Source organism: Globicephala melas, chromosome 9 (genome assembly GCF_963455315.2).
Source record: "Globicephala melas chromosome 9, mGloMel1.2, whole genome shotgun sequence".
NCBI classification, from domain to species: domain Eukaryota; kingdom Metazoa; phylum Chordata; class Mammalia; order Artiodactyla; family Delphinidae; genus Globicephala; species Globicephala melas.
Window position 1 is genome coordinate 55,946,661 of NC_083322.1, and position 26,501 is coordinate 55,973,161.

A 26,501-nucleotide genomic window follows, 5' to 3' on the forward strand; every position below is an offset into this window, starting at 1 on the left:
ATTGTACAACATAGTGATTTTATATTTTTATAGATTATGCACTATACAAAATTATTACAATATTATTGACTGTATTTCCTGTGCTGTACATTACACCCCTGTGACTTATGTATTTTATAACTTGTAGTTTGTACCTCTTAATCTCCTTCACCTATTTTGCCCATCCTTCTTACCCCTCTCCCCACTGGTAACTACTAGTTTGTTCTCTGTATCTGGGAGTCTCTGTTTTGCTATACTTGTCCATTTGTTTTGTTTTTTAGATTCCATATATAAGTGAAAACATACAGTATTTGTTTTTCTCTGAGTTATTTCACTTAGTATAATACTCTTTAGGTCTATCCATGTTGTCACAAATGACAAGATTTCATTCTTTTTTATGGCTGAGTAATATTCCATTATATATATAAATATATATTACATCTTCTTTATCCATTCATCTGTCAAAGGACACTTAGGTTACTTCAATATCTTGGCTATTGTAAATAATGCTGCAATGAATATTGGGGTGCATATATCTTTTTGAATTAGCATTTTTGTTTTCTTTGCAAAAATACCAAGAGTGGAATTGCTGGATGGATTGTATGCCAGTTCTATTTTAAATTTTTTGCGGAACACCCATACTGTTTTCCACAGTGGCTGTACCAGTTTACATTCCCACCAACAGTACACAGTGGTTCCTTGCCAACACTTATTATTTTTTTGCCTTTTTCATAATAGCCATTCTGACAGGTGTAATACTTCACTGTGGTTTTGATTTGCATTTCCCCATGATTAGTGATGATGAGCATCTTTTCATGTGCCTGTTGGCCATCTGTGTGTCTTCTTTGGAAAAATATCTATTCAGATTCTCTGCACATTTTTCAATTGGTTTATTTTTGATATTGAATTGCATGAGTTATTTATATATTTTGGATATTAACCCCTATCAGACATGGTATTTGCAAATATATTCTCCCATTCAGTAGGTTGATTTGGTTCCGTTTGTTTATATTTTGCTTTTGTTGCCCTTGCCTGAGAAGACAGATCCAAAGAAACACTGCTAAGATTGATGTCAAAAAGCTTACTACCTATGTTTTCTTCTATGAGTTTTATGGTTTCAGGTCTTACATTTAAGTCTTTAATCCATTTTGAGTTTATTTTTGTACATGATCTGTTTCATTCTTTTACACATAGATGTCCTGTTTTCCCAACACCACTTATTGAAGAGGCTATCTTTTCCCCATTATATATTCTTGCCTCCTTTGTTATAGATTAATTGACCATGTGTGTGACTTTTTTTCTGGGCTCTCCATTCTGTTCCATTGACCTGTGTGCCTTTTTTGTGTCAGTACCATAATGTTTTGATTAGTATAGCTTTACAGTATAGTTTGAAGTCAGGGAATGTGACACCTCTAGCTTTGTTCTTCTTTCTCAAGATTGCTTTGGCTATTCAGGATCTTTTGTGGGTCCATACAAATTTTAAGATTTTTTTGCTCTAGTTCTGTGAAAAATGCCATTGGTATTTTGATAGGGATTGCACTGAATCTATTCATTGATTTGGATAGTATGGACATTTTAACAATATTAATTCTTCTGATTTCTAAGCATGGTATATCTTTCCATTGATTTGTGTCATCTTCAGTTTCTTTCATTAATGTCTTATAGTTTTCAGAGTACAGGTCTTTCACCTCCTTGGTGAAATTTATATTCCTAGGTATTTTATTTTTTAATACAATTTTAAATGTAATTGTTTTATTGATTTCTCTTTCTGATAGTTCATTATTAGTGTTCTCAAAATGCAACAGGCTTCTGAATATTAATTTTGCATTCTGCACCTTTACTGAATTCATTTATTAGTTTTAATAGTTTCTTGGTGGTGTCTTTAGGATTTTCTGTATATAGTATCATGTCACCTGTGAATAGTGACAGTTTTACATCTTCTCTTCCAATCTGGATGGCTTTTCTTTCTTCTTCTTGTCTGATTGCTATGGTTAGGACTTCCAATATACTATATTGAATAAAAGTGGTGAGAGTGGGTATCCTTGTCTTGTTCCTGATTTAGAAGTAAAGCTTTCAGGTTTTCACCATTGAGTATGATGTTAGCTGTGGGTTTGTCATAAATGGACTTTATTATGTTGATGTCTGTTCCCTCTATACCCACTTCGTTGACAGTTTTTATCATGAATGAATGCTGAATTTTGTCAGGTGCTTTTTCTGCATCTACTGTGACAACCATGTGATTTTTATCTTTTGTTTTATTAATGTGTTGTGGGCTATTAGTTTTTTACATAAAATGTAGGCTGGAAAATATACTTACAATTTATTGACAGTGGGTACCTCTAGATGGGTAAGGAATGGTAAAGAGGAGTAAATGAGGACTTTTCAGTTTTTAGCCATTACTGCCAATGTTGTATGAACATTATTTACATACATCTTAGTATGAAGCCTATCTCAGTAAGATATGAAACCTGGATGCTATAAATGAGAAGATGGATAGACTATGTAGAAATTTTACACTGTATCAGTCAGGGTTCAACCAGAGAAGCAGAACAAACAACAGGGGAAAGCATATATATATATATATATATATATATATATATATATATATATATATGTAATTTGGGATGCTGGCTAAGCAGATCTGAAATCAGTAGGGCAAATCTTTAGGAAGGGAATATCACAGGTAGATTGGAACTATATTTTCCCCTTTTGGAGAGAGTCTCTGTTCTGCTTTTAAGGCTTTTCAAGTGATTGAATCAGCCTCCCCCAGATTATCCAGGATAATCTCCTTTACTTAAAGCCAACCGATTAGGGGCTTTAATTACATCTTAAAATACCTTTACAGCAAAACCAAGATTAGTATTTGGTTGAATAACTGGATACTGTACCAAGCCAAGTTGACACCTCAAAGCCATCATACATACAAATTAAAAATTTATGTTCAGCAAAAGACTCTGTGAACAAAGAGAGACAGCAGATAGGTAAAATATATCTGCAACATAGATAATAAAAGGATTAATATTCAAAATTTCTTGAGTTCCCCCAATCAACAAGAAAGACATGAAACAGCTGATAGAAAGATGGGCAAAGGATATGAATAGGCAATACATACACAAAACACAATAGTCTGATGAAAAAAATGTATGAAAATGTTCAAACTCATTAATAATTAAGAAAATAAAATTTGAAATTATAACTTATTTTCTGATAATTTTGGCAAGATTTAAAAGGTGGGTAATATTAAAAGCTGGAAAAAATTCAGAGGAATGGGCATTCTCATTCATACAAAAATCCTTTGGTAAGAGTACATTGACAAAGGCTTTTAGAAAGGAAATTTAACAGTTATCTATGAAAATTGTACACGAACATACCTTTTGCCTAGTGAACTGCTAGGCATCTATCCTCTCTTACTCCCTTTGTTAATCACCAAGTTCAAATGTTAAATCTTATATGATTGCACTTCCAACTAATAACCCCTTGATTCTTCTCTCCCTATGTGAGTTCAACTTTACACTACTGCTAGATAGATCTCCCTAATTCTCTTTTTCTATGATACACAGACACACAGACACAGACATACACATACACACACACAACTACGCCACAGCATTGTTTGCAACAGTCCCAAGCTGGAAACAACCCAATTGTGTAACAACTATAGCATGAATAAATAACTTATTTACAATAAAGAAAGTGAAGGATGATTAATTACAAAAATCAACATGGATGACTCTCAAAAAATATTGTTGGGCGAAAGAAGCAAAAACCAAAGAAAACAAAAAGTATGATTCCATTCATACTTTCACAAAGTTCAAAAAAGGCAAAACTAAACTACCTTATTTAGGGATGCATACCTAGGGGGTAAAACCATAAAGAAAAGCAAGAAAATAAGTGATTTTTCTACAAGTTAGGGTAGTGATTACCTCGGGTGGGGGAGGAAGGGAGTTGTAATTGGGGAGGTGAATTCAAGGAGACTTCTGAGATGCTGTTGATCTTCGTCTTTTTGACCCTGATGGTGATGACACGTTAAACTGAACGTTAAGTGTTTTATGCTTTGTCTGTACTCTCATAATTTTAAAAAATGTCACTAGGGAACTGTCTGAGGGGCTGGCAGTCTTCTATTTCTCTTTTCTTCTTTTCCTACCTTTGTTGAGATATAACTGACTTATAACATTGTGTAAGTTAAAGGTGTATAACGTGTTGATTTGATACATTTATAAATTGCAAAATGATGAGCACCATAGTATTAGCTACCACCTCCATCCCGTCACATACAGTGGCTGCACAAATTTTGCCTTGTCATTTTGTAAATTAAATTTACATATGACTTCCACATTTTTCACTTTGTTGTATTTGACTTAAAAAATCATTAAAAATAAATTAAAATTTAAAAACTTTTATGAATTACTCCCTGCCTACAGAGTAAAGTTCCAACTCCTTTATCTGAACTTTCAAATTCCTCCATCTACTGATGACTTTTCAGTCTCTGTAATCCTAACTAACTCCCACTACTGTCTTCAGTGGAAACCCAAAAAGCCCCAAACAAAACAAAACAAAAAAAGCCCCAACAGATACTAATTCTAGTAAATTACCTTTACAAAAAAAAAAAGGAAAAAAGAAAGAAAATTGACCTTTCCTCTTACTCTTTATTTGAAAGTAAACGGGGGAGGATTTTGAATTGCCTACCACATGTTTTTCTAAAGTGAATCAGAGCAGGATGAGATGCCTGCTTAGTCTTTGGCTATAATGAATATGTGTCTGTGACACAATTCTCAAAAAGAACACATTTCTCCCAAGTTATTATCTAGCTGGCACTGTGATTAAGAATCTCCTTTCAGTTTAAATAAGCTAAAAAAAATGGTTAAAGGCAAGTATATGTGATGTTAGATGTTAGTTTGTGTCCACAAAAACACAGTGAAAAATAAATAAATGACCCGAACTGAGCCCTGAGTCTTCACACACAGACTATCAGTTTCACACTTAGTCATAGTCAACTTCACACATAGATGCCACTGAAACAACCAGGGCCAAATGTTCCTGGAAAATGGGACTTCTTAGACATTCACAGCCATTTGGTGCAAATACCTGAGCCCCATGCTTCGGGTGGAGATCTCAGCAAGAAGACTGATGGGCAGCTTCCAGGCGAAAAAATGAGGGAGGGGCAGGATGTGGTCTTGGTGATTCAGAAGCGCCCCCCCTTCTCCACCACCAATTTGAGTCAGCATGCAGCCACATGGCCCCATATGGTACAGTGATAGCTCTTGATGAGCTGTCATACCAGATCCTCCCTTCTTGCCTTCATTAAAGCACTTGGTGTTTTCAGAAGCCCAATTTGCATATGAGTAGTTTTATTTTATCTTTCCAAATTAGTCAAGCAGCAAATGGTTGAAGTTTTCTGATCTACATGATATGGTGGCATGAAGTGTTGTTGGCCATTTTGATACTTGCTTGTCTCACCTGGTCCTTAAAATGATAAACTAACATCACTCATTTGGAGGCAGCCTAGCATAGTCATTGAGCCCCTGGGTGTTGCAGCCAAGCTGGCTGGGTTCAAATCCCTGCTCACCACCCCTGGACTTGTGATTTTACAAGTGTGCGCAAATCACTCTTTCTTGCCCCAGGGCATGAATCTTGTGCTCTTAATGTGATTGGTGCAGCCGGAACTGAGGGTCATCCTTGTGGTGCAACAGTGGCAGCAATCACAGCAAGCTTCAGCAGAGCACTGGCAGTTCTGCTGGTGGCTGTGTCTGGGGTCCAGGGCTGGCAGAGTGGCAGAGTGGGTCACACTGTCCAGCGCTGGGCGTTAACTTTCCATGACTTGATTTGGAGTACTGTTCACGACTGCAGAGTCCTCAACCTGGCCATGCTGGCAATTCCAGGAGTTATACAATGACCTTTTAACACTTGTTTTTTTTGCTTAAACAAATTTTTGGTTTCTTTTAAATGTAACTAAGATTACTGACTGATACAATGACTTTGGAAAAATTTATTAAGTTTTCTCAGCCTATTTTCTCATCTATAAAGTAGCTTACTAGTATCTATCTCTTAGGGTTAGTAGGAGACTTAAATACGTTACTGCATGCAAGCACTCATTGTGGTGCTGGCACACAGTAAGGGTCCCTAAAATGTTAGCTATTATTATTTAATAATTTGTTGGGCACAAGAACATTGGACTGCTTATAGTAAGAGTGAAGCTTGGTATGAGAAGGTCCTTGCCATTTATCTTAGAGTTAGGAACTACAGCTTGGAGTTTTAGAAATTAGAGATCATTATATGTTAGTTTCAAGATTCAAGTATTGTGACCCCATCTGAGTGGTTATGTTGAAGAATTAATCCCCTCTTTATTGCAACAATAGGATTAAAAGTAACCTAGGAATTTTTATGGCTCACAGATTTTAATTTATGGTTGGTTGATTTAGGCAACCATATATATTTTGTTTTACCTATTTAATTTAAATTTAACATATGGACTGAAAAAGGCACGCATCTTAAGTTTATAGCTTGATTATCATACAAAGCAGGGTATTGAACATTACCAACACTACAGAGGCTTACTTTGTGCTCCCACCCTCCAGAGGTACCACTACACAGATTTCTCTTACCATAAATTAGTGTTGCCTGTTTCAAACTTTATTTAAATGAGATTCTATAGTAGGTGATCTTTCTGTTGCTAAATGTTATATATTTGAGATTCATCCATGTTGTTGCACATAGAAATAGTTCTCTACATTGCTGTATAGCAATATATGCCACACTTTATTTAACCATTCTACTGTTAACAGACATTTGGGTTGCTTCTAGTTTGGTGCTATTAAGGATAATGTAATAAGAATATTCTTGTAACTCTCTTTTGTGCACGTATGTATGCATTTCTTTTGGATTTACATCTAGGGGTTGAATTGCTGAGTCATAGGGTGGGCATATGCTTAATTTAACTGGCAACAAAATTTCCAAAGTGGTTTTACCAGTTTACACTCTCAAGCATTACAAGAGTTTCTGTTGCTCTATATCCTAACACTTCCTATTGTCAACCTTTTAAATTTCAGCCATCTGGGGTGTGTGCGGAGATATCCTGTTACGTTTGCAACTTACATTTTCCTGATAACTAACACATTTTCATGTTCATTGGCCATTTGGATATCCTCTTTTGTAAAAATCCCGTTCATGTCTTTAACCCTTTCTTTAAAAAAAAACTAAGCCTGTCTTTTCCTTATTGATTTATAAGAAATCTTTGTACACTCTGGATACAAGTTCTTTGTGTGTATACACACGTAAAATGTCTTCTCCCACTTTGTATCTTGCCTTTTCATCCTCTTAATGATTTCTTTTGATGAACAGAAGTTTTAAATTACAATATGTCCAAATGATTACTCTTTCCTATTACAGTTACAGCTTTACAAAAAAAAAAAAAAAGACTATTTTTTAAAGCAGTTTTAGGCCTATAGAAAAATGAGCAGAAAAAGCAGCAATATTCCCATATATTCTCCCCCCACACACACACAGTTTCCCCTATTATTAACATCTTGCATTGATGTGGTACCTTCTTTACAAATGATGAACCAATATTGATACATTATTATTAACTAAAGTTCATAGTTTACATTTACAGTTCACTCTTTGTGTTGTACACTTTTTGGGTTTTGACAAATGGATCATGTTATCTATCCTCCATTACAGTATCATACATAATAGTTTTACTGCCCTAAAAATCCCCTGTGTTCCACCTCTTCATCTCCCCCCAACCCCTGACAACCACTGATCTTTTCACTGTCTCCATAGTTTTTCCTGTTCCAGAATGTCATATAGTTGGAATCATATAGTGTGTAGACTTTTCAGACTGACTTCTTTCACTTAGTAATATGCATTAAATGTTCCTCCATGACTTTTCATGGCTTGATATCTCATTTCTTTTTAGCACTGAATAATATTCTACTGACTGGATATACCATAGTTTATTTATCCATTCACCTACTGAAAGACACCTTGGTGGCTTCCAAGTTTGGGTAATTATAAATAAAGCTGTTATAAACATCTGTGTACATGTTTTCGTGTGAACTTAAGTTTTCAACTCCTCTGGGTAAATACCAAGGAGTATGATTGCTGGATCATATGGTAAGAGTGTTTAGTTTTGTGAGAAACTGCCTGATTGTCTTTCAAAGTATACCATTTTGCATTCCTACCAGCAATGAAGGAGAATTCTTCACCAGCCTTTGGTGGTGTCAGTGTTCTGGATTTTGGCCATTCTAACAGAGGTATAGTGGTATCTCATTGTTGTCTTAATTGGCATTTTCCTGATGACACGTATTGTGGAGCATCTTTTCGTATGTTTATTTTCCATCTGTATATTTTCCCTGGTGAGGTGTCTTATGGTCTTTGGCCCATTTTATAATCTGTTTTTTTGTTTTCTTATTGTTGAATTTTAAGAGTTCTTAGTATATTTAGGATAACAGTCCATTATCAGATATGTCTTTTGCAAATACTTTCCTCCAGTCTATGGCTGGTCTTATCATTCTCCTGACATTGTCTTCTGCAGAGCAGAAGTTTTAATTTCAGTGAAGTCCAGCTTATCCATTATTTTTTTCATGGATCATTCCTTCGGTATTGTATGTAAAAAGTCATTGCCATACCCAATCAAGGTCATCTAGGTGTTCTCCTATGTTACCTTCTAGGAGTTTTATAGTTTTGTGTTTTACATTTAGCTCTGTGATTCATTTTGAGTTAGTTTTTGTGAAGGGTGTAAGGTTTGTGTCTAGATCCCTTTTTTTAAAAAAAAAAACATGTGGATGTCCAGTCGTTCCAGCATCATTTGTTGAAAAGACTATCTTTGCTCTATTGTATTGCCTTTGATCCTTTGTCAAAAATCAGTTTACTCTATTTATGGGGGTCTATTTCTGGGCCCTCTATTCTGTTCCATTGACTTATTTGTCTATTCTTTGACCAATACCACACTGTCTTGATTACCACTGCTTAGATACCCCTAGTGTGGAAAATAAAGCTCATTACATACAGGATGGAAATAATGCCCACTATCTATTTGGACTTGTTGTCTGTAGAACAAGAGATAGTTCATTTGTGACCACTCTAAAATGTACTAGCCTGTTCCCTTTCAGTGGCAAGTGATAGAAACCCAGTTTAAAGTTAAGCAAAGGAAGGAATGTTTTGTCTCACAAGAATTAGGAAGAACTGAAGTGGAATAGGCATCAGATATATTCTAAATCAATCTCAATTTCTCTCTCTTGATCTCTTGATCTCTTGACTTCTCCCTCTCATTTAGTGAATTTTAATCAATAAGAAAAATAAAAAACCAAAAAACCCACCTCCTACTGCCTTCAAGAATAACTCCTTCACTTCCTTCAAATGTTTGTTCAAATTTCCCTTCCTCAGTGAGGCTGATCAATCCTCATTTTATTCAACACCAAAACCTGTCCCCTCCATCTCAGCAGTCCTGATCCTTTTTACCTTTTCCCCACTTACTAATTCCTAACATACTGTGGTATTTTCTTTTTATGTTTTTAATTTATCTCTCTCACCTGGAATGTTACTTCTACCATGGTAGGCTCTTGTGTATTTTATTTACTGAGATATTCCAAACACCTAGAACAGGGCACCTAGGGCATCCCACATGGTAGGTGCTCAATAAATAGTGCTGAGTGAAGGAAAGGCAATTTATTATCTCATGTAAGAAGTCCCAAGTTGGGTGGTCCCAGGATTTTTGGTTCTGTAGCTCAGTGGCATAATTGAGAACCATGCTCTTTTCACCTTCCCTGTCTGCCATCCTCAGCATGTCAGGTTGGTCTCTTCGGCTAGCTCTCTGCATGGTTGCAAGATGGATGCTGTAGTTCCAGGCATCACATCTCAACAGGACACATCCAGAAGCAGCAGAATGATGGCTGCTATCTGCTTTCTTATTTTTCCATTTTTTTCTTTAATCAATGAGGAAATATATATTATCTTTTTAAAAACACCCTTGCATATACAATAACTAAAATCAAAATAAGTGCATATAATTGCATTAGTTTCCAAGCTAACCCTTATTGACAAGAATATATATTCTTAACATAAATTACTTAATTGCAACAATATTAGTTTTGGAAGAAACATGGCCATGTAAATTGATGAAATGTTATGAAGCCATTTTGGATTTAGAAAGTATAATAATTTGGACACTGTTTGGACTAGAAAAATTATATTTAAAAATCCTTATTAGTTATTTGTTTTGATAAAATTCTTAGGAAAAAAACCTGAGGAAATCTGCCATGAGGATGACTAAAGGGAGAGGCGTCTTGAATATACTAAAGTAAGACAAAGTATCTTTAAAGACTGTGAGAATGTATTTAAAAATACAAAATACAGCCCAAAAACACATGAAAGACAATTTTTATATATAATTTTTGGTCTGATTAATTGAATGCATATTTTACGTAACTTAGGTTATAGGTCAAATGGATTAAGAAAATTCACTTTTGCTAGGAAAATAAGATAGTGGTAAGGGATCTGTCAAGCTCATTTAATATTACTGTTCTGAAAAAAAGAATATTTAATGTGAAAATGTTAATTTCAAAAGTGGGCTATATCAGTTACAATCTTGCTTGACAGATGTATAAGGCTCATGCTTATAAAATCTGAAGAGAAAATAACCACAAATCACCCTGTTAATCCATGGGGCATTTCTGGCTGAATTAGGTTTGTCCTTGTTAAAGAAATTATCTTCGTTTTCTTCCCCCCTCAGGAATGCATGTAAAACAGTTCCTGTCTCGATGCACGCTTAAGGCAAAAAGTTCAGTGCTCAATTACCTGCTGTCTGAAGTCTCATATTCTGCAGTGAGCAAGTGAAATAGCATTTTAATCAGAAGCCTTGACCCATGCTCTTCTTTTTTCCTTTGCAGGCTTGCAAGTTATTTGGCATATGAAGGTCTTGACCTGAGAAAACCATCTTGGATAACCGTGGCAAGGAGAAGGAAAAATGCAACACCTAGGAGATTTCAGTAAACAGTAGAATCATGCCAACCTAATCTGTGTTAAAATGCTTGGAATGTGGGAGCCGCTGATGATGCCTGTTGTCTGTGTGTCTGACTGAATCCTTTCTTTTCTCAGAGCAGCAAAGCAAAGCCTGGGAACCAGGCCAAATGCCTGCCACTTACCTTAAATTGATCAGCTACTTTGAGATTAAAACTCCTGAAAGCTGCCACACCGTGAAAACAAGGCCTCCTTCACATTAAAGACAAATTGCGACTTTGGGTTTGCTGTGATCTTTTTTCCATTTTATCCAGTTTTTCACAGTGCACACTTTTTTTTTTTCCTTTCCATTTATGCTCCAATGTAGAAGCCAATAGTTACAGCATCTTGGCCAAGCATTCATTAAGGTTTATAAGAACAAAATTTATGGTTATTTAGGAGTTGGCACAAAGACAGACTGTTGCTGGAAAAAGAAAAAGAAATACAGGTGGGAAATATAAGCCTCAACAAAGGCCCATACTATACTGTAGTGTGCGAGGCTCTCAGTAGAGGTCTGGGAGGAAAATTATATCGTATTTAAAACCAGGCACTCCTCTATTCTGAATCCTTCCCATTTTATGGCTCTGTAGATGATTGAAACAAGTATGCCGGTCATTCCAAGAGATATTTCTGTCTTGTGTAAGTGCTACCATTTATGGGAGCTGGCAGACGTAGAGATAAATAGATTTGTGTTAATCTGGGTGATAATCTGTCAGTTTGGTTAATGGATGAGGTACATTTAAAAATATATGTATTATGGATCAGAATAAGGGCTCCGCCAAGAAGAGAAGAGTCATGTTAGCCTCGTGAGTAGCCCTTACATAATGGCAGGGCCTGTGTTCCCAAAAATGTAGGGTGTGGGCAAAACACACCCTTAATCTTTGAATTCAGGCAGTAATGTGGAATTCTGGCGCAGTCTGCATGTCTATATTCTCCCTCAGGAAATATTGTTAATGAGTCTTGTGTTTTCTTTGTTTTTTGTTTTTTTAATATCCTCTGATTTCCTGATCTAGGGGAACAAGAAAACTTCTTGTTCTGTTATTTGCACTATTTGTAAAACAAGCATTTTAAGAATATATTTCAGTTTCCTACTAGCTGTTGTTCAAGGAGTACCTAGGAGTAGTTGCATGTACTGAAAAATATACAGCTTCAGTGTTTCATGAAGACTGCTTCCAAAATATCACTTGTTTTAGCTATGCCAGTAACTTGCTGTATGCTTTAGGAAAAGTTAACTTAAAGGTCTAGCCATCTCCTAATACCAAATGGGAATACTAATACTAATACTTATGCTGATACAAATAATGTATTCTCTACTAGGTGCACTGTGATAAGGTATGTGTTTCCACTTCCAATACCTTGCATACATTAGAATGTTTTCCTCCTTCCTTTACATGAAATTAAGTTCATCCTTTTTACTGACTTTGTTTTGGAAATCTTCCACTTAATTCTTTTTATTCCTTTTTATCAGTGTTACCTCAACACGGAAATACATACAATGTCACATGAACTTACATTTGTTCACATGTTGCTCTGCAAAGGACCAATTTACTTGTGCATAAATATGAGTACCTTCTACTAACTATACACACTTTCTGCTCCTCAAGGGCAGGGGTCATGTCCTTCTTGATACCTCTTCACATACAAGATGCTCAATAAGTTTGGAGAATTGAATATGCACACAAACTTTTGCATCATTTCATAAAATGCTAAATACAACTTTGGCTGTATGAGCACACAATGTGATCATCATTTGCAGATAATACTGGTTATTTCTGAGCATGAGGGAGCCTGTTTGTTAAGTAGCGATGAGAAGTCACTTCTCTTGTTTTGCAGAGTGCCAGAAAGCCAGAGCCATCAGAGAAGGAACAGAAAAAGCTACGGCTCAATCTGGTGCTGATCTCTGTTTCTGTATCTTTTTAAACAGTTTGCCTTATGACTTTGTCACTTAAATTTTCTATCATGCCTTTGAGACTTTTACCTTGACTATTGATTTTGTCCTAACTTCCAAGTCTTCATACTTTGTATTTCCTAGTAATTCTGATTCTTTCATATTTCATAAGTTGTCAAGTATGTTTAGTGTTAGGCTAAGGGTAATTAGAAAATCCCTGTATAACAAGAAGTAGTTGGTAAAAAAAAAGAAAATACAAAGCAAGCAAACAACTGCCTGCAGTGATCTGCTCTGCATCTTGTTGCACAGGGTAACGATTTGAGGACAATTCAAGAGAAGGTACAATAGAGTCATATTTCATGATGAAACAGCCAATATGGCAGTTTAGAAAGTGTGCACTGAAGCAATCACAGAATGTGTAAGACTTGAACTGGGCCTAGGAGGATGATGGAGACAGAAGGGAAGTTTCTCTAAGAGAGGGGAATGGCATAAACAAAGGCACAGAGGTGGTAAAGAACTTGGTGAACTCACAAATCAGCCGAGGCTGAGGCGTGCTTTGGGTGGAGAGGTGAGAGTATGGCTAAGAGTGTGTTGGCAAATAGGATTGAGAGAGAGACAAGAGTTACTCATGAAAAGCTGTGAAAGTCAAAAAGAAGAGTTGTGGTTGTCTTGGGAGAAAAATGGAACCCTCTTAAGATCTCAGTTGAGAATGAAAGATTTAAGATGACTACCAATTCCTTTTGATGCAAAGAGCCCTAGACTTGGAATCTGAACACCTAGGCTCTGGTCTCGGTTTCACCATTTTCAAGATGCACAGTCTTGAGCAAGTTAGTGAATTTGTCTGAGCCTTAGTTCTTGTATTGATAAAACAGGAATGATAATACCTGCCTTGCCAGTCTGGTTCAGCATCCTGTTGTCAGTCACTGCAGCCACGCAGGCGTGATGGAATCAGGATCTAGAGGGCAGCAGGGTCTGCAGAAATTGAGTGAAAGGAACAAATCAGAGATGCTGCAGGTGCTGATGCTGTATCACAGAGGTGACTCTGGTCTGCTGGTCTCCAGAAAAAAATACTATTTCCAATTGACTTCTTTTTCTGAAACTTGGTCTCCTCATCTCAGCTACTCTACAAACCCTGATATTTTGCTACTCTCTCTCTTCCCTTGTCCCTTTTCAGAAAGAGTTCTCCTGTCCCTACTTACACCACCCAAGAGAGCCCAGACCCTCTCTGAGAGTCACCAACAGGTTCCTAAAAGGCCTGTTGTCAACTGAATTTCTCCTCCCCTCACCCTACATACTCCCTCTGTTAATGTTATTCCTTAGTATCATGCCTTCGTATTTTCTTTAAGTCCCTAGAGTTTCCAGTGGGTCAGACTCTAAGTGACCTTTTACTTCCTACCTGAAATGATTCGCATTCCCCCATTTTCCCAAATCTCCCACTGATTCCTTTCCCTCCTGCTGGTCAGCTGACTCTCTGATCACTAATTACCAGCACACCTCTATTTCCTCCTATTCTCTAATCTCATTCTTGGATCTTCTTGCATTTGAAAAGATTAGGAAGCCACATTGCTAATCTCAAATCCTGGGGAACTTGAGATGTGGGGAACAAACTCAGAGAGTGCTGGTGAGCGTATATTGTTACAACCAATTGGAAATCAATTTGGCAATACCTAGTAAAGCCATAGATGCTTAGACCCTTTTCCTAATAATTGCTATCATATACTGAGTGCTTACTTTGTGTAAGACTCTGTTCTCACAGCTTTATTCTCTTGAAAGGGGTGCTATCATTATCCTAATTTTACTGAAGAGGAAACCCAGGCACAGAGAAATTAGTAACATGCCCAAGGTCACACTGTTGTGACTTTGTGGTGGAGCTTGCATTTGGAGTGGGCAACTGCGTTTCAGAGCCTAAGGTGTTATCCACCCAACTCTGCCTGGAGAAGTTCATGCCCCAGGAGCCATGTTTACAAATGGTCACTGCAGTACTGCTTAGAACAGCAAAAGGGCATGAATGGCCGAACTGCCCCTCCAAAGGGGAATGGGTGGATATACCCATGGACTACTATTTCAGGAGCTAAAATAAATGAACCGGACCCACACATATCAACATAGACGAAGCTCAAAGATAGAATATTGTACAAAAAAGCAAAGTGCAGCAAGATATATACAGTAACACCAGGGATGATGTAAACTTTTTAAAACACTTGAGAGATAAGTTAGGAGTTTGGGATTAAAATATACACGCTACTATATATAAAATAAATAACCAACAAGGACCTATTGTATAGCACAGGGAACTATACTCAATATCTTGTAATAACCTAAAATGGAAAAGAATCTAAAAAAAGTTTATATACATATATATATATATATATAAAACTGAATCACTTTGCTGTACACCTGAAACAAAACATTGTAAGTCAACTATATTTTAATAAAAATTCAAACAAAGAAGTAAAACACTTGCAACAATAATATATAGTTTATAGATAATTACATATGTAGTAGATAAAAACCTTAGATGTGAATGAACTGGACCAAGTGAAAGATATCTTATCTTGAGGGACAGAGGGAGAAAGAAGAAATGGGGTGATTTTCTCTGTGCTTGTAGCATTTAAAAACAAAAAAGAGGGTTGATGAAAATATGGAAAATATTAACATTTGTTTAATCCAGGTACTGGGTACATAAGTATCATATTATCTTTTGGTTCTTTTCTAGATGTTGGAAATATTTTATATACACAATTTGAACTAGAGGGGTGGGATAGGGAGGGTGGGAGGGAGGCTCAAGAGGGAGGGGATATGGAGATATATGTATATGTATAGCTGATTCACTTTGTTGTACAGCAGAAACTAACACAACATTGTAAAGAATTTATACTCCAATAAAGATGTGGAGAAAAAAAGAAAAAAGGAAATCACAAATGACACCTGAAAAACAAAATTTTGGAGTCAGGGAAGATACAGGTTTAAATGCTGGCTTTGACAGTTATTTCTTGTGTAATCCTGCCGTTACTGCTTAATATCAAGAGAGAGAGGAGGGAAACAGGAAGGAAAAAAGAGAGAGAAAGGGAGAGAGGGAAGAGAGGTATTGGGAGAGATGGGGGGTGAGGGGAGAGGTTGGAATGGTTTCTTCATGATCTGTGGACTTGTGGCAATATAATTTCTTTTCTATTTTTCAAGTCTGTCAAGATTCTTACTTCTTTGGGGGAGTTAAGTAAAAACTAAGGAGATGAAAATTTAAGTCTCATTATGTATGAAACTTGCTGCCTCCTTTTCCTTTTTTTAAAGATAAAACTTTAAAAAAGAAATGTACTAGTTAATTGCAGGCACCATGGGGTTTAGAAAGTGGGGGAAAGTTACAGTCAAATAACAGCTATATTAAACCATGAATGTGCATTCGTTATACAGAAACTTATCCATTTAAGAATGGAGAAGAGTCATTTCATTCAAAAGAGTCTATTAGGAAGTTTATGGAAAGAATTTTATTACAAAAATTATTTACATAATAGTGCTTGATCTTTTCTGTATTAGTTATGATTTATATTGTGAAAACTCAACTATAGTTTTTATTAAAAATCTCATAAACATTGTTAAAAAAAACATTTTAAAAAGAAATGAGAAGTCAGTCAAAACTTTACAGGGAGGGACCATCATTTTTGAGCCTCTTAGAGTCAAAACAAATTAATTCTTGAGCACAGATTAAGTGCTCAGTATTGTAAGGGAAGAAAAAAGAAGGAAAAGGCAATTTCTAGGAGCCTAGAGATTAGCTGAGACAGAGCCAGACCCATACAATAATTAGAAACGACATATACAGAGGCAAACAGTTGTGAAGCACAGCCTACTCGTGCTGGAGAAATTGCACCTGAGAGGTTTCAGCAGCTTGGCCATGGCTGATGCTGCAGGGGAAGGAAGATGCACTGGGCTAGTCTGTGGACTATGGGTGGCCCTGTGAGTATGATCCCTGGTGTGACAGCTGAGGCTCTGCTCTTAGAGAGAGCAGGGCAGGAAACACCTTGGCTACCCATCCACTGACAGCCTGTTTCTGATGCAGAACAGCCAAAAACTTAATGTTATTATTTTTGTAGCCAGGTCTCTGTTTATACATCTCATGTCCATAGAGTTGGTGTGATTAGACCCTAGAGGTAATACCTAAGGTATTTATTGAACACAGTATTCTGACTGTATATTTGTTATGTATTTAGTTCATCTCTAAATGAACTCAATACTTGACAAATATGTAGAAAGACAAGTTTTCTGCCCTGGGGAGCTTATGTTCCAATGTGGACAAACAGAACAGTGGGGGTAGGATCTTCACTTTGGGGAGGACTTAGCAGATAGGGAAAGGCTGCCGAGGTAGAAGAGAAGGGAAGCCGAAATCTCTGGAAAGGTGGAGATGGGAATGTGGAGGGAATGGAGGACTTCTAAAGAAATCCTTTAAAAGTAAACATGATGTTCAGTCAGTAAAATGCCCTTGAAAAAAACTTTTTTTGAGAGCAGGGGAAAAGATTAAGAAAAATGAATCTCATTGTGACAATGATTAGATGAACAGCAAAGCAGCATTAATGCTTTAGCAGCAGCTACAATGTATTGAAGCTACCACGGGCCAGGCAACCTGCTAGACTCCTTGTATATATTATTTCACCAACTCCGAAAGGCTCATTTAGTGTCATCACTTTACATACGCAGAAACTGAGGTTCAGAAGTTAGGGAACTTGCCCAAGATGACACAGACAGTAAGTGGATGAGCATGAATTCGAAGTCAGATCTGACTGCAAAGTCTATGCTTTTACTCCATGCTCCTTGCAAAGCAAAGAGAATGTCAAGGAATGAGGAACAGACAGGAGGGTTAGAGCATAGTCTAGCTAACCGTTTACCCTGGGCAACAATGCAACACAGCCACCTCAGCACTTAAGGGGGTACATTTCCTTATGTGAGAAAAAGTAGTCACTGATGATAGGTTAAACGACTGAACTGAATTGCATTTATCACTAGTAAATAAAGACTGAAAAATCTGTTGAGACTTAGGCTAACGTCCCAGGAGAGCCGTCAGAAAGGAGCAGTATAGGGTGTGACCACGGGAAAAAAAAAAAGCAATGAAGAGAGATGAACAGGATCAGCTTCAAACCTCCTCAAGAAGTGGACATGGAAGAACTCTGGATTTCCAAGTCAATGTACCTTTCATTCTTGAGTCTGTGCTCAGGCTGTGTTTTGGCTGTCTGCCTCTATTTTGCCCCAACTGCATGAGAATCCATTGGCATGGAAATCTGACTGTCTGTCTATTCTAACCTCTTCCATCTCTTTTCCAGAAGGATTTAAAGCAATTTTTAAACAAAATATATCTACCCAATAAGGTTAATAAAAAGCAAAATAATTATAAAATTACTTGCGATGCTCTTTCCCAATTCCTGACCCTCAGTCAACCATCCATCCATCAAACCCAATCTCTAACTTTGAGATCCAACTCAAAACCCCTCATCAATCTGACCCTTCTACCTTGTCCTTCTACTGTTCCATGTGCATAACTTTATTATATATAGCATTTATCATATTGTCTTACGGTTAGTTGTTTTCTCATTAGACTATGAGGGTCTTGGAGGTGGGAACCAAGTTGTGTACATCTTTGTAACCACTTTACTTGGCAAAGCATCTGACACATATTAGGTTCTCAAATAGTTACTGAATGAGTGAATAATTAAATAAAAATCAGAATCAAGGAAAATGAGAGAAAGCAAGTATTCTAAACACATAGACTGATGTAGATTTTTGTCGTTGAAATCAGATTTGGCTCTTGAAGCCAGGGCAAAAAGAGAAACAGAAAAATCACATTATCGTTACCAAAAGGAAAAGGCAAACACATTCGTGGGGAAGCAGTGTTTATACCTAATTATGCATAATTAACCTTTGTTTGGGGGCATTTAAGTAATATGTTATAAATTGATTTTCTAAGCAGAAGTTTCATATTAAATAAAGAATACTGTACATACCTACAAAATGGTGACCAGGTTGTCAAAAAGTTATAACCAGAACTTCCCAGTAACACGGACAAAAGAGCCCTAAATTTCTTTTTTAAATGTGACAGTATTACCAGGGAAATGCTTTTTGCTCTGTTGCTGCTGAGTTAGTATGCCACCAAAGGAAATACCTTTTTTTTTTTTTTTTTTTGCGGTACGCGGGCCTCTCACTGTTGTGGTCTCTCCCGTTGCGGAGCACAGGCTCCGGACGCGCAGGCTCAGCAGCCATGGCTTACGGGCCCAGCCACTCCGCGGCATGTGGGATCTTCCCAGACCGGGGCACGAACGCGTGTCCCCTGCATCGGCAGGCGGACTCTCAACCACTGCGCCACCAGGGAAGCCCGGAAATACCATTTTAATCACCCATCAATATAATTCACAACAGCATTATTTTATTTTTTTTAATTTTTAAATTTTATTTTATTTATTTTTTTATACAGCAGGTTCTTATTGTCATCAATTTTATACACATCAGTGTATACATGTCAATCCCAATCACCCAATTCAGCACACCACCATCCCCACCCCACAGTGGCTTTCCCCTCTTGGTGTCCATACATTTGTTCTCTACATCTGTGTCTCACCTTCTGCCCTGCAAACTGGTTCATCTGTACCATTTTTCTAGGTTCCACAAACATGCACTAATATATGATATTTGTTTTTCTCTTTCTGAATTACTTCACTCTGTATGACAGTCTCTAGATCCATCTATGTCTCAACAAATGACTCAATTTCATTCCTTTTTATGGCTGAGTAATATTCCATTGTATATATATGTACCACATCTTCTTTATCCATTCGTCTGTTGATGGACATTTAGGTTGCTTCCATGACCTGGCTATTGTAAACAGTGCTGCAATGAACATTGGGGTGCATGTGTCTTTTTGAATTATGGTTTTCTCTGGATATATGTCCAGTAGAGGGATTGCTGGGTCATACGGTAATTCTACTTTTAGTTTTTTAAGGAACCTCCATACTGTTCTCCATAGTGGCTGTATCAATATACACTCCCACCAGCAGTGCAAGAGGGTTCCCTTTTCTCCACACCCTCTCCAGCATTTGTTGATTGCAGATTTTCTGATGATGCTCCTTCTAACTGGGGTGAGGTGACACCTCATTGTAGTTTTGATTTGCATTTCTCTAATAATTAGTGATGTTGAGCAGCTTTTCATGTGCTTCTTGGCCATCTGCATGTCTTCTCTGGAGAAATGTCTATTTTGGTTTTCTGCCCATTTTTGGATTGGGTTGTTTGTTTCTTTAATATTGAGCTGCATGAGCTGTTTATATATTTTGGAGATTAATCCTTTGTCCATTGATTTGTTTGCAAATATTTTCTCCCATTCTGAGGCTGTCTTTTCGTCTTGTTTATGGTTTTCTTTGCTTTGCAAAAGCTTTTAAGTTTCATTAGGTACCATTTGTTTGTTTTTATTTCCATTACTCTAGGATGTGGATCAAAAAAGATCTTGCTGTGATTTATGTCAAAGAGTGTTCTTCCTATGTTTTCCTCTAAGAGTTTTATAATGTCCAGTCTTACATTTAGGTCTCGAATCCATTTTGAGTTTCTTTTTGTGTATGGTGTTAGGGAGTGTTCTAATTTCATTCTTTTACATGTAGCTGTCTAGTTTTCCCAGCACCACTTATTGAAGAGACTGTCTTCCCTCCATTGTATATCCTTGCCTCCTTTGTCATCAATTAGTTGACCATAGGTGTGTGGGTTTATCTCTGGGTTTTCTATCTTGTTCCATTGATCTATGTTTCTGTTTTTGTGCCAGTACCATATTGTTTTTTTTTTTTTTTAACATCTTTATTGGGGTATAATTGCTTTACAATGGTGTGTTAGTTTCTGCTTTATAACAAAGTGAATCAGTCATACATAAACATATGTTCCCATATGTCTTCCCTCTTGCGTCTCCCTCCCTCCCATCCTCCCTATCCCACCCCTCCAGGCTGTCACAAAGCACCGAGCCAATATCCCTGTGCCATGCGGCTGCTTCCCACTAGCTATCTACCCTACTACGTTTGTTAGTATGTATATGCCCATGACTCTCCCTCGCCCTGTCACAGCTCACCTTTCCCCCTCCCCATAACCTCAAGTCTGTTCTCTAGGAGGTCTGCGTCTTTATTCCTGCCTTACCCCTAGGTTCTTCATGACATTTTTTTTTTCTTAAATTCCATATATATGTGTTAGCATACGGTATTTGTCTTTTTCTTTCTGACTTACTTCACTCTGTATGAAAGACTCTAGGTCTATCCACCTCATTACAAATAGCTCAATTTCGTTTCTTTTTATGGCTGAGTAATATTCCATTGTATATATGTGCCACATCTTCTTTATACCATATTGTTTTGATTACTGCAGCTTTGTAGTATAGTCTGAAGTCAGGGAGTCTGATTCCTCTAGCTCTGTTTTTTTTCCCTCAAGACTGCTCTGGCTATTCGGGGTCTTTTGTGTCTCCATACAAATTTAAAAATTTTTTGTTCTAGTTCCGTAAAAAATACCATTGGTAATTTGATAGGGATTGCATTGAATCTGTAGACTGCTTTGGGTAGTATAGTCATTTTCACAATATTGATTCTTCCAATCCAAGAATATGATATATCTCTCCATCCGTTGGTATCATCTTTAATTTCGTTCATCAGTGTCTTATAGTTTTCTGCATACAGGTCTTTTGTCTCCCTAGGTAGGTTTATTCCTAGGTGTTTTATTATTTTTGTTGCAATGGTAAATGGGAGTGTTTCCTTACTTCCTCTTTCATATTTTTCCTCATTAGTGTATAGGAATGCAAGAGATTTCTGTGCATTAATTTTGTATCCTGCAACTTTACCAAATTCATTGATTAGCTCTAGTAGTTTTCTGGTGGCATTTTTAGGATTCTCTATGTATAGTATCATGTCATCTGCAAACAGTGACAGTTTTACTTCTTCTTTTCCAATTTGTATTCCTTTTATTTCTTTTTCTTCTCTGATTGCCGTAGTTAGAACTTCCAAAACTATTTTGAATAATAGTGGTGAGAGTGGACATCCTTGCCTTGTTCCTGATCTTAGGGGAAATGCTTCCAGTTTTTCACCATTGAGAATGATGTTTGCTGTGGGTTTGTCATATATGGCCTTTATTATGTTGACATAGGTTCCCCCTATGCCTACTTTCTGGAGAGTTTTTATATAAATGGGTGTTGAATTTTGTCAACAGCTTTTTCTGCATCTATTGAGATGATCATATGGTTTTTCTTCTTCAATTTGTTAATATGGTGTATCACATTGATTGATTTGCATATATTGAAGAATCCTTGCCTCCCTGGGATAAATCCCACTTCATCATGGTGTATGATCCTTTTAATGTGTTGTTGGATTCTGTTTGCTAGTATTTTGTTGAGGATTTTTGCATCTATAATCATCAGTGATATTGGTCTGTAATTTTCTTTTTTTGTAGTATCTTTTTCTGGTTTTGGTATCAGGGTGATGGTGGCCTCATAGAATGAGTTTGGGAGTGTTCCTTCCTGTGTAATTCTTTGGAAGAGTTTGAGAAGGATGGGTGTTAGCTCTTCTCTAAATGTTTGATACAATTCACCTGTGAAGCCATCTGGTCCTGGACTTGTGTTTGTTGGAAGATTTTTAATCACAGTTTCAATTTCATTACTTGTGATTCATCTGTTCATATTTTCTATTTCTTTCTGGTTCAGTCTTGGAAGGTTATACCTTTCTAAGAATTTGTCAATTTCTTCCAGGTTGTCCATTTTATTGGCATAGAGTTGCTAGTAGTCATCTCTTAGGATGATTTGTATTTTTGCAGTGTCTGTTGTGATTTCTCCTTTTTCATTTCTAATTTTATTGATTTGAGTCCTCTCCCTCTTTTTCTTGATGAGTCTGGTTAACGGTTTATCAATTTTGTTTATTTTCTCAAAGAACCAGCTTTTAGTTTTATTGATCTTTGCTTTTGTTTTCTTTGTTTCTATTTCATTTATTTCTGCTCTGATCTTTATGATTTCTTTCCTTCTGCAAACTTTGGGTTTTGTTTGTTCTTCTTTCTCTAGTTCCTTTAGGTGTAAGGTTAGATTGTGTATTTGAGATTTTTCTTGTTTCTTGAGGTAGGCTTATATAGCTATGAACTTCCCTCTTAGAACTGTTGTTGTTCCATCCCATAGATTTTGGATTGTTGTGTTTTCATTGTCATTTGTCTCTAGGTATTTTTTGATTTCCTCTTTGATTTCTTCAGTGATCTCTTGATTATTTAGTAATGTATTGTTTAGCCTCCATGTGTTTGTGTTTTTTACATTTTTTTCCCTGTAATTCATTTCTAATCTCACAGCGTTGTGGTCAGAAAAGATGCCTGATATGATTTCAATTTTCTTGAATTTACTGAGGCTTGATTTGTGACGCAAGACGTGATCTATCCTGGAGAATGTTCCGTGTGCACTTGAGAAGAAAGTGTAATCTGCTGTTTTTGGATGGAATGTCCTATAAATATCAGTTAAATCTATCTGGTCTATTGTGTCATTTAAAGCTTGTTTCCTTATTTATTTTCATTTTGGATAATCTGTCCATTGGTGTAAGTGAGGTGTTAAAGTCCCCCACTATTATTGTGTTACTGTCGATTTCCTCTTTTATAGCTGTTAGCAATTGCCTTATGTATTGAGGTGCTCCTATGTTGGGTGCATATATATTTATAATTGTTATATCTTCTTCTTGGATTGATCCCTTGATCATTATGTAGTGTCCTTTCTTGTCTCTTGTAACATTCTTTATTTTAAAGTCTATTTTATCTGATATGAGTATTGCTACTCTAGCTTTCTTTTGATTTCCGTTTTCACAGAATATCTTTTTCCATCCTCTCACTTTCAGTCTGTATGTGTCCCTAGATCTGAAGCGGGTATCTTGTAGACAGCATATATATGGGTCTTGTTTTTGGATCCATTCAGCAAGCCTGTGTCTTCTGGTTGGAGCATTTAATCCATTCACGTTTAAGGTAATTATCAATAAGTATGTTCCTATTCCCATTGTCTTAATTGTTTTGGGTTCGTTATTGTAGGTCTTTTCCTTCTCTTGTGTTTCTTGCCTAGAAAAGTTCCTTTAGCATTTGTTGTAAAGCTGGTTTGGTGGGGCTGAATTCCATTAGCTTTTGCTTGCCTGTAAAGCTTTTGATTTATCCATCAAATCTGAATTAGATCCTTGCTGGGTAGAGTAATCTTGGTTGTAGGTTCTTCCCTTTCATCACTTTAAGTATATCATGCTACTCCCTTCTGGCTTGTAGAGTTTCTGCTGAGAAATCAGCTGTTAACCTTATGGGAGTTCCCTCGTATGTTATTTGTTGTTTTTCCCTTGCTGCTTTCAATAATTTTTCTTTGTCTTTAATTTTTGCCAATTTGATTACTATGTGTCTCGGCATGTTTTTCCTTGGGTTTATCCTGTATGGGACTCTCTGTGCTTCCTGGTTTGGGTGGCTATTTCCTTTCCCATGTTAGGGAAGTTTTTGACTATAATATCTTCAAATATTTTTTTTCTTTTTTTTTTTTTTTTGTGGTACGTGGGCCTCTCACTGTTGTGGCCTCTCCTGTTGTGGAGCACAGGCTCTGGATGCGCAGGCTCAGCGGCTATGGCTCATGGGTCCAGCTGCTCTGCTGCATGTGGGATCTTCCCGGATCGGAGCACGAACCCGTGTCCCCTGCATCGGCAGGTGGACTCTCAACCACTGTGCCACCAGGGAAGCCCTCTTCAAATATTTTCTCGGGTCCTTTCTCTCTCTCTTCTTCTGGGACCCCTATAATGCGAATGTTGTTGCATTTAATGTTGTCCCAGAGGTTTCTTAGGCTGTCTTCATTTCTTTTCATTCTTTTTTCTTTATTCTGTTCCTCAGCAGTGAATTCCACCATTCTGTCTTCCAGGTCACTTATCCGTTCTTCTGCCTCAGTTATTCTGCTATTGATTCCTTCTAGTGTAGTTGTCATTTCAGTAATTGTATTGTTCATCTCTGTTTGTTTGTTCTTTAATTCTTCTAGGTCTTTGTTAAACATTTCTTGCATTTCTCGATCTTTGCCTCCATTCTTTTTCCGAGGTCTTGGATCATCTTCACTATCATTATACTGAATTCTTTTTCTGGAAGGTTGCCTATCTCCACTTCATTTAGTTGTTTTTCTGGGGTTTTATCTTGTTTCTTCATCTGGTACATAGCCCTCTGCCTTTTCATCTTGTCTATCTTTCTGTGAATGTGGTTTTTTTTTTTTTGAATGTGGTTTTTCTTTCACAGGCTGCATGGTTGTAGTTCTTCTTGCTTCTGCTGTCTTCCCTCTGGTAACAGCATTATTTTTTAATCATAAGTCAAGCACCTTCTCTTTCAGCACGTTTGTTTTGAGATGCTGTGGTTCAGTAAATAGAGGATGCACTTGGAAGTGGGGATCCTTAGATTCAGTTCCTAGGTCTGCCACTTATTTGCTATGTGATTCTGGAAAAATTATGGAACCTCTCTGAGCTTCAGTTCCTCAACTGTAAAATTATGTAGAGTATATGAGGCAGTACATGTTAAGTATCTAATATAGTGGTCCCCACTGGGTAGCTACTTAATCAGTGATGGTTATTATTAAGGGCAAAAATCCAGTCATCCCTTGGTTGCCCTTAATCAGAACACTTGAAACCATTCCATACATTTTTAGGGCAATAAGTGAAGGGGGAACCCCTTTGACTGCTGCCCTGCTGATTATTGCCAAAACAATCACTACCTCAGCACTCACCCTGAGGTTGTCACCATATGTTGCAACAGGGGAGCTGGAATGTTTGCCTATCTGAAGTCCTCTTGCTTCCAGTGGTACATTCTCTACCCCTCCCCATCCCCAGCATCTATCATACACATCCTGCTGGATAAGACAGTAGAATTTTCTTATATTTATGCTGTCATTTTATCTCCACAGCCTGCATCCTGGTCTTTATCACCTACCTTCATTCACCTTGCTCCAGTTCTTTCTACACAAATGACCAGGATAATCTTCCTTAAACTCAGAGTTCAGTGTTTAATTACCCCTTTCAAGAATTTAAGAGATAAAATGTTCTAACCTGTCAGATTATGGGTCTATCCATATCAGTATTGTATTTCTACACCAAAATTTTATAGGGAGTCTCAAAAGGTTTTGAAGATACCTTATTTATCTTTAACAACTTCCTAATAACCTATTATCTATATATCTAGAATTTCTTTGTTTCCTTAGGATTGGTTTCTTGAAATAGATAATGACATACTGTATGGTAGAGAGAGCCCCAAAGGAGAAAGGATATGAATCTTTTTAAAGTTTAATCTCAAGCTTTCTGCAGACCCTGGGAAACAGTCACCTAAGGTGTGTACGCTAGAGATGCTTGAGATGGGGTGATAACTGGGATCATGTGTTTATCTCAGCAAAGAAGTAGAGAGAAAAATGCTTTGATCTGGTGTTTTTCATTTGTCCTAGAAAATGGGACTTCAGAAGGAAAAAGCTAGGAGATCTCTAGGCCCACATAGAAATGGTAAAGCTCTGCTTATGAGGTAGTATGATAATAACTATCTGAATAGGCACCATTGACATAAAACTTTCTGTTCCTGTTTCATTCCCTTCGTATATCATGATTTGTGCTCATCAGAAATAGACCAGTATGTAGGGACTGAATTC